The following is a 10,348-nucleotide window of genomic DNA, read 5'->3' on the forward strand; positions in this document are numbered from 1 at the left end:
GTCCAGGATGTCAAAGTCCGCCAAACGAGCACATACAGCGTCATAAAGTCTAGAGTGCGTACAGCATGTATAGCCCAAAAACCTAATCATTACTATATTTTTTCACTGGCGTTACAGCCTCGATTTTATCTAATCAGTAATTATAGGGATAGACGAGGGTTACGATGTTTGTGTCCACGTTACCCTCCGAGTGCTATAACAAGCTCTTGACGACGAACGAAATTGCCTAGAAAACGAGGACTGTAATAAATTCTTGATGGTGCCAACGATAATGGCATACAGCGCAATACAGACAACTAAGTGAAGGACGTTGCGCTTCTTGTTTTGTGTGTGGCAGGCTTTGCCAACGAGGAAAACAAGTAATCCTCAAATACATTTACGGTGACTACTCGATGGTTCACCGTTGAACACTTCGCGTAAACGCCTTGGTAGTAATCAATAGAAACACCACGGACAGGTACATCTCCGAATATTACACACTGACTGCGCGATCGTTGTGTACAAAACCCTGCTCTTATATATAAATGAAAGGTAGTCATTAGCTTAGATCGGTAGTCCGTAATGAACCAACGTAACCTGCAAACATTGTACCAGGATTTGATAAGAACAGCTAAGTCAAGCATTAAACATTGCCGTAGGTGTTTTAAGATCTATTGTATTTAAGAGTATACCTCTGTTCGTATTAACTGTCATCCTAGCAGCCTAGGCTCTAACGAGTCTCCTAATGGTGTAAAACATAATGTGCGGTCACTTGACATAACGTTCTCGGGAGGGCAGGGAAGGGAGATATCCGTCTGGTTATGTCGACTACGGCAAGTGTGCTGTTCCAGCTACAAGCAGTGATTACAGGGGCGAATGCTAGCGGCCCAGCACGAACCGTTCCACGGTGGAAGCAACGACCATTTTATAGGATGAACCCCTACCAAGTAGCTGACAATACGGTCGATATATAATGATAGACTTCAGTTTGGCGATTTTAAAGGCGTGACGAGCTATGAGTGTGCTTGTGTAGCCGGACGTGAAGTGCTGTTCAGGTTCGAATACATATGCAGTTTGTAACTCTTCCAATGGTTCAAAGCTGGCTTGCGAATTCGTGACGAAATATTGACATATACAGTGCGCGAATGCAGGGACAAAACGATCTTGCTGGTGCACGCTAACACCATGAAGCTCTACAAATGTAGGAGCAGAATGCGGGTGAGTTTCAAGCTCAGGAAACGGCAGTATCTCGTATGATGTTTAGCGCACGTACGACCTATCCTTTTGGCATGCCCTAGTGACGCTCAACGGCGGAAACACTTCCAAGCTGACATATAGCCGAAAATTGTTTTCTTTTTTGGGAAGATTTAGAAAAATATGAGTTAAAGAAATTGAAAAGAAGTACGAAGACGTAAGATGAAAAATTGAACTTCAACACGCGTGGTACAGCCACGAGCGTCTGACACCCCTTTGCTCATGCCCTAAAGTTTCAAATTGTATCTCTAGATATTTTTAATTATGTGCGTTCTCGAAAAAGATATGTTGTTTTCGTAAAATCTTCTTTAACCATGTACAGCAAAAAGGGAGTCAAAGAGGGTGTTACTTGGATTTTAGTTCGTTTGGACATGACCCTGATTAATCGTTAAGTCACATGTAGAGCATTCACATAACTACGGCAACGGATTATCTAGAACAGTCGTGGTATTCTTTGTAGGCTTACCCTTACTTTCTCTGTAAATCTATTAAGGACAGCAATATGACTTGCCATACAATATTAAGACTCCTGTTGAAAACCTGAAGACATGTTTAACATGGCTTCACTCTATGTTTGCAAGTTCGTGTAACGTCCCCATCTGCTTTTGACATTATAAAAATGTCCCTTTTCTGTGAAAAAGATTTTTGATTCGCACCGACGCGGTTTTGTTGGAAATCGATCGACGGGCTATTCAACTGTTGAAAGTTAATAAGACAAATTTTTCACCCCTGTAACTACAAGCTGTTTATCAATGTTCTACATTTTAATTTTTCAGAGCTTCTCATGACAGTGGGTTATCATCTCTCGTTGTACGACGTTTCGACATTAGGTATTGGACCCAGGATTATATTGTAATGTAGAGTCTAACAGCTCTTTGAAAATAGAAGTGAAAACCACGAACCCCAGATCTGTACCGCTTCTGTAGTACGTCGTGCGGTTTCAGTTACTAAGGATTTATCTCTCTAATGATCAAACCAATAAACTGCTTAACCGAACAGGTCTACATTGTGTCAACGAAGCGAGGCGATTTCAAGCCTCCGTCTGTCTGATATTAAGAGGGGGATTGAATCGCGTGAGCTGTTAAAACTTGATTGCGAGAGCCGCGGAATTTTGCACAGTTTAATTCAATCTCCTGAAAGGTACTTTGTCACGGTTGTATTCGGCTGTAGTCCAGCCAGAATATCGGCTGGGCCACTCCGGAAAATATTACCCAAGTGCCATTCGTTCAAGGACGCGGATGGCTGGGACCAAGCTTGATATTCCAAAGAAGAAAAAGGCAATTCCCAATGGAGTACCCTGCTGCTACGAGCTCAAGAAGCATCTTGTATTTCCAGAAATTTATCGGGTAGGAAATCGAAAACCTTTTACGCTGGTATTGCAAAGGGTTCATTCGTGGAATGATGATCTCCTGAGAAGCGGAAATCGGACGTACCGGACGTATGCTGAGATGTGTATGCTGCTAGAACGAAAACTTTACAATAGAGAGTGCTTCCAACCGGGTCTCTAAATATAAGACCAGCACTGAAATACTCTGTTCAGAACCCAGAAAACGGAACACTTTTTTATGCTAGTGAATTTTTCTCTACTGCATTTAACTCTCCGACTTAAGAATTCTCTACTGAAAGACAATATATAATCCGCGCCGAAATAATAAAGTCATTAACTTGATAAGTGTGCAGGCATCTAGTAAGCCCGCTCGTGAACTTACGCCCAGCGCTTTGGAGTGATGCTGTCATGGGCTTGTATATTCAGCAAGAAATAAAGGCAGACGAAGCTTGCGGAGCTCTTTACGACCTACGCCAATCCTCATTTAGAGGAGGTTTGCAGTCATCACTGGGAAGTCGTATTGCAAACAAATGAATTACCAGTCGGAAACTCCATCTTAAATTTTGATTTGTAAAACATCCAATATCGATTGATGGTGCAGCTTCTATCGCTAGATTTGTTGCAATTAGCGTAACGAGTATCTTCGCTGTGTTTCTACAGACGTTGCAGCACCTTTAGACCCACACATATTTGAACCTTTGCAGTAAACTTTTTATCAACTAAAATCGTTGCGTTATGTAACCTTAACTACACTGTGCCCGAGTTGTTCTTAGTTCTATGTGCTTCTTCGCTACGCTTAGCCCCACTGTGGGATGAAGTTCGTTCAAGCTTTCCTTAATTGAGGCGTCCCCAGCGGACAAGCGGTAGACGCCAAATTTTCCTGTCCTGATTACGGTCTCGTCCTTTGAGTGCGTAACGTGAATTACTAGTATAAACTGTTCCTTGAGCTAGGGTTGTACTTTATGCATCCGAGCAACATCAATTCAAAAATTGTCTAACCGTATAAAAAAATATTTTTGGTCGATCGATCGATCGATCGATCGGCCTCTCAATCAATCAACACTAATGAGTAATCATGCTCTAAGACGCATCCGTGTAGCCTTTTCATCTGGAGACTGTCTTAAGCATAATCAGCGAAACTTTCGCAGGGCCTATTCAGACCGTCTAACGATGACGACAAGCGATTGCAAGAATATGAACCACGACATTAATAATAACGACGTCGTCACAAATTATTATAAAGGTAACGGCTACTCAACCAATCGAGTACTGTCTATTCCTTCCTTCCCACCTTCGCCTTTACTTACTCGTTTAGCCTAACCTTAGTAGTATCTGGGTGTTGCTGCTACGAGACAAATGGCGAAAGGACGAGAAACACTGCAGTATAGGACTATCTAATAGATAATTTAATAGGTAATAGAAGTAGAGCCACAAAAAGTTTCAGTCTTTCGGGTGCTCGTTAGCAAAGACTTTATTCTTCTCATGCACATAACTAAATAAATATTATCATTTTCTTAATATTTAGGCAAAATCTTACGAAGTGAACATCTAAGCACCGAAGATTGACTTCAACGGCATTTATATCCCGATGTCAGGTTTTCCGCTAATGGAGCATTGTGCCATTGATATCTGTCTAAGTTCTACTATTCAAGGGTGACCCTCTTATCAATTTACGATCCAGTATTTAGGCAGTATCGTGACTGCAGAACGTGCCTTTCGTCAGCGAGTATATACGGAATAAGCCCGTAGCGCTGCGTGACGTTCATAACATGTTAAGGCTTTGCGTAAACATTGAGCTTAGCTCGAAAATTTCGCTTTCTTGTTCAACATGAAAATAATGAAGTGAAAATTACATGGATGTCGAGTATAGAAAAGGTTTTACGGCCATGTACATATTGTATAGGTAGGATTGAACCCGAATTATATACAAGCTTGGCCCTTCGTAAACAACGAACAGGCTGTGTGTCGTTCGCAAAATGCCAGATGTAGGGCAAACGTGTAAGATATAAATATTGACAACGTTGCATTAGTCCAATGGTGCATAATGTAAAACCTAGAACAACTCTAGTCTTGAGTTTACTTCCCTGGAGGGTCCTGGTGCAGTACCTGGTGCTGTACTTCTTACAGGTAAAGCGACGATTCATTTTAGGCAGGCCTTAACAAAACGTTCTGGAGAATAAGATAGTTTCCATTCTCTGCAGAATGGCTAATAATTATTTATCTCGTGTCCCAGCAAACTCGAATGCGGTGCCATAGGAAATGGGCTGAAAGAAGCCAACCGATCATTGTGCGATCGAAGCCAGCAGCCATAACAGATTTCAGTGCAAAATAATGGCCAATGACTTCATCCGAGTATCGCTCAGATCTAGCGTTATATCTACACTGGCGCCGCGTGCGCTTAGAGACGCTGGAGACGCTAGCTTGTTTGGGGAACGAATATATTTACGGTAGTCCATCTTTGCTCGTTATTGTATTGTATATGTAAAGCTGCGCGCAAAACAGTTTTGGTAAGAGTTAGGTTCATAGCACCCAACTACTCAGATAGCTAAAGCTCATTAGTATAGATAGATGCTTATTGATAGATCAGTGGTTGGTGTACATACGTACCGAGATCATGCAACTTTGTCACAAAAAAAAAGAAGAGCGTTACCAATGTGACAGCAGCTTTTGTTACAGGGAAGGTTTTTTTTTTCTAGACCAGTAGAAATAATAATAATATGATTATTTAGCATGTAGAAAAGCTGACACACTTATTTAACATGATGCTTGTTCGATCTGATTTGTTAACATTTAACAAAGCAGATTGTGAGGGGCAACAACACTTGTTTAAAATCGATCGCGAGCAATCAAGGATTGTTCGTGCGGTGTTGGGGGCAGTTTCGATAAATAGAGAGTTAGTTGACTGATCCACATATTAATAAAAGCGTTTTTATCATGGAATCAAAAAAATGTTTGAAAGATATGATAGTGCTCTGTAAAATGTTGACGATGTGCGCTTTTAGTATTAACTGTATCCGATCTATTCTGAAGCCACGCAAATGCTCTGTCACTTCATGTCACGCTTCATTCACCGCAGGTAGAATAGGCTGTTTAAGCGTACCAAAGCATATTTAATGGCGCACCTCAGCGATCGAAAAACAATGAAGCAGAAGTTATATTTTTGCGGATTTGCCAGTGAAGCCACTAGTCACTCTTAAACGACCTGACGCAGATCTGATATAGGAGAGCGTCCCCTCAATGTAGTTGGTACTATACCCAACCCAATGAAGAGCAGCAATACGCATAACGAACATTCTGTGTTGAGCTCGCGCAGTAAAGCAAGCTTTTTTTTTGTTTATTCAAACACATAAAATTCAATTTATTGCGCAAATCTTGCAATCAAAGTAAGTTCTGTGATTTTTCCTCTAGTGCAATAGTTGACGGAGTGTCGTGAGACGATTACGGCGAAACCTATATGACTCTGTTATAATCACCATAGGGCATTTAGCCAAGCAGGAGAAATTTTACCATCGACATGGGGGGTGACAGGTTGCGTACGTGTCAGTGTGGCTTCGTAGCTAATTAATGATTTGGTAAGTTCTGAAGTGTATAAGGCAAACCTTTCACAATGTTGCATTTTTCTAGTTTAGATATTTTTCTACCGTCAGTTCGATTCCGTAATTGTAGTCGTGCTTTAATGACCTCGTCCGCAATAGCCCATGCTACAGTATTTGTGCAGACATTATTACCTTTGAAATAATATTATATCTCCTGCACAGCGTACCTGTGCCATACCACAGATTAATTTTGATATTGCGTTACTACCGCCACAGTAACTTCATACTGACTTTGGTGTTAGACTGTTTCTAATCGAATAATTTAGCTCGGATCAATTGTTCCTCTCAGACTCAATGAAATATATCACCTAATGATATCTACACAATATATGCGTTTAGGTTCAATAACTCCTGGGCCTAAAAACATGATTGATTCTATCTGTGTTAACTGCCTTAGCAGAGCCGCTTACCACTTGGGAATAAGATCAGTCTTTAAAATACGCTCCCATACACCCCTGTCAGCACCGTCACGTACCACAATACTGAGTGTTTGTCAGTATTGCGCCTTGGTAAAAGAAGGCTCGGCTGGCGATATATTATATGAAATAGCTTTTACACCAGAGTTGACAAATGATTAAGTTGCGTTGGAACTCCAAGCTGGGAAAATTATACTGTAAGCTAATTTTAATTGTATTTTTAAAGTGCAAGATATTTTCATAGCCATACATTCTGGAAGTGAAATCGCACAGCTAAATGTCCTACCTTGGGACTGATTCTTTTTTTTTTTTTATCGTTAATATTCTCATTATTAACACCGGCTCCTAACTAAATTTTCACTAATATTTTTCTTGACAAGCGTAAAATTACAAGACATATTTATCGGCCATTTTTAGGCGGATCCAAAACTTTCAAATCTATGTGCCCGAATTAGCGTTTAGTGTTTCGGCGAAAATTCAAGTTATCACTTCGTATAGCATTGAGTTGGCAAAGTTTTCACGAGGAATCTCTAGAACAATCACAATGCTGTGTGCGAACTCGAACAACAATGCACATATTACGTACACCGGAGAATGTTTAATGTGGTCAACGTACTTTTTTAGATTACTACTCTCCTGGAATATTGAGCTAGCATAGCGTATCTGTACATCAAATGGGTCACTGAACGACAAACTAGAGCAAGTAAATTTACTGCAGTTCACCCTTTGGGTCGGGTGTCCACCACTGCGTTTCTGTCGACCTAACGGCGATTAGACAAAAGGCGCGGAAGCACGGCAGCACTCTTCAATAATCTTTAGCGATGTCCTTCCTTAAACGTGCACAATATTTATACCGACCCTTAGCCAATTTTCGCTGGCTTTTGCACAGCGCGTTCCTTCATTCACTTCCGCTGATTAGTAAATAGGTTATCAGATACAATTTCATCTGACGAAGTCAGGCTGTATATGATAGCACTAACCATCCCTAGAAATCGCTTTAAAGCCTTCTATGGTGACCGATTCTAAAGTTGTACACGGTACGGCGTTGTTTGTTGCTCTGGATTGACTTTTCATCAATCGTAAGCGTATTCGTCGATTTTGTGTACAGTGCATAGCGCGGTAAAACAAAGTAGATGGGGTCACGACTGCGAAAGGTGTTGCCATTAACGCTAAAAAGCCTGTGTGAAGATGAGAAAACAACCGAAAGACTGACTTTTTTCCTCCGATTCTACGCCACACTCGCTGCCGACAGCAGAGACGGCCGGACGCCTAAATATGATTATGCTAACTACCCTGTTTCCCTTTTCAAGGGAGGCTGTCGCTCGAACTGAGCCAGCTTAAAAAACGTGTCCAAATCCACGCAATTTCTAGTTCGTTTATCATTGGGCTGCATTTTGTCTTTCATCTCCACTAAAAAAACAGATGTTTCATCTTCACGGGATCGAGAAATGCTGACAAACTGCTAAAATTCATTCATTGTGGAAAGGGACATTCTAGCAGCTCTTCCAAATAGAATTACGTTCTCGAATGATAGCTTTTGATAATAAAGAAAAGAAAAAAAAGAAAACTGTTGTAGTATTCGGCAGTACATGCGAACTTACCCACTCTTACATTGTTCTCGAAGGCACAGCTGCACTGTTTATTGGAAAGCAATCTTGACAAACACAACCAAAATTGAAACAACGGGCCCGTTTTTCACAAACCATTCCTATTCAGCTGTTAGCAATGGACACAGCCTAAGCGATAGCACCTTTTCTCGTTGCACGTTTTGATAGAAACTGTTAGAAACAATTGAAGAAGTGCGCTTTTCCACAATGACCAATCCAAGGATAACACCATTCTAGAATAGCGCTGGGTATTGCGCCCACTACGACGAGCAAACGCACAACAGTTGCCAGCGTAGCTACCCAACATCACTGTCGTACATTAACGTTCGAGGTGACTCACCTAATTCACAGGAAACTTCTCCCTCAATGGATCTCAAGTACATATGCTGCTCAGAATGCCTCGTACACCTAGAAAAAGTGACGTTTTTTGAAAATGAAAAGACGCAAGTTATTGAATCAAAAGTGAATTCTACGCGTAGATAACAGGTAATGCGCGTATGGTTTCAGACATTATGATGATAGTCTCTTTCCTGTTAATTAAAATTATCCCGAATAAAGCAGTGGTGAAATCAATGGTTCAATGTGGACTTTTTCTCTCCACATTCCATTTTTAGAAATATAACAGAAGAACAACAGCGTATAGGTACTATATAATTTTGTACATCAAGAACATGATCTACGAAACGTTTCGTCAAAGAAAACATTTCACGTCTGTCATCGAGTGGTCAATGTGTCTGGTGGAAGAAGTGGGCTGAGTTCCGTTGTCCAGATCAACAGAGGTAACAAGGTTCACACGCTGCCGAAATGAAGTAGAGCATCGCTAAGTCATACAAGGCAAAAACAAAAATTTTCAATTCAGAGAAGTCTTACTTTTTTTTTTTTCATTTTGCTATTTTACGCCTCTATTGTATCAAGATCCATTTTATAACGTATTGTAATATGGGACGTTCTATATAATTGACAATGCTGCGTCGATAACAACAGTTCCGCAACAGCTTCGTTGGCGTTTAAACGTAACGCAACAGTAACAAGTGCTCAGGCTTACTGGCAGAATATCAAACTTGTGTGATTTGTCAATATATGCAGCCTTTGTTTTCTAGATACAGCGGATGGACGAGGAAGTTTTATGCAGACGCAAAAACAGCCCGAGCGCCTGTTAGCAACTAGACGGTAGTCGCTTGACGAGCGGAAATCCTTTCGCTCAGCCTCTAACGCGGTGCAGTGCTTCTCAGTGTATCCTGACACGTTAGCAATGTAACCTACAAAATTGTCACGACATAACATACAAACGAATCTCATTCAGATGGATTAGTGTTCAGTATGCAGAAGCGTCAACTTTGAGGATGTCTTTCACCTTGCATTTCATTATGCCAGAGGGCTGTTATATGCTTATTTTATATAGTTTAGTTATATGAGCATAAATATTAATTGTCTACAGGAAAAAGATACGGGATAAAATTCGTATGCTTACAACTGGGCCTAGAGGGGAACATCGTGGGTCGAAAATCAAGCGATTAAAAGCACAAAATAAATCACGTATGACCTACAAGCCTCTGAAACTAGTACGCTATAAATATGTAATATATTAATAAATAAACTTCGACAATAAACCTATCGTCTTAATTGCAAGACCAACACTTTCCTAGCTGTAACTTTTCCCTTGACTAGATTCCTTCGAATGTCGCTCTTCTAAGCGACACAACGTCAGTGGTTAGTGTGCATGACTTAGAAAAACCTGCATCTAAAAAACAGCTGCCGAGCGTGTGTTGGTCATCTTTGAATTTGTGTCATTTACCAATGTACTGCGTTCACGCGCCGTAAATTGAAGCGCGGATCGATTTGTAGTGTTAATGTATCAATTCAAATTTGGCCTCGTATGAAGCATTGTCATAGACCCCAGTTGGGTTGTAAATTTCCGAGATGATATAGAAAAAACCTTCAACGAATACCTGTTCACCTGTATGGCGCCCTCCCTAAGGTCTGCGGCCCGGCTGGTCATATGTAGGACCATTTACACTATGTTATGTTCCATTATCGTAATTGATTTTGTCAGAAAGATGATCTGAAGTATATATAGATTCAGCTAAATTTAACTAAGCGATTCCTTCTCTGTAGACCAAAAATGACATACGTAATAAAAACTAGATACATTTCTCTAAATTAACATGC

The 10,348-nt window shown here is 40.7% G+C and overlaps 1 protein-coding gene across 1 annotated transcript in view; it reads left to right on the forward strand.

The window, feature by feature from the left end:
• The first annotated feature begins 291 nt into the window (after window positions 1–291).
• Window positions 292–10,348, forward strand: part of dop (microtubule-associated serine/threonine (MAST) protein kinase dop) — a 66,435-nt gene continuing 56,378 nt past the window's right edge. Inside the window, exon 1 of the mRNA XM_086970801.1 lies at window positions 292–1,197. The gene's annotated coding sequence lies outside the window, so the exon portion shown is untranslated. The remainder of the gene's footprint in view (window positions 1,198–10,348) is intronic.

This window comes from Varroa jacobsoni, unplaced genomic scaffold (assembly GCF_002532875.2).
Source record: "Varroa jacobsoni isolate VJ856 unplaced genomic scaffold, vjacob_1.0 scaffold_1062, whole genome shotgun sequence".
Taxonomy (NCBI): domain Eukaryota; kingdom Metazoa; phylum Arthropoda; class Arachnida; order Mesostigmata; family Varroidae; genus Varroa; species Varroa jacobsoni.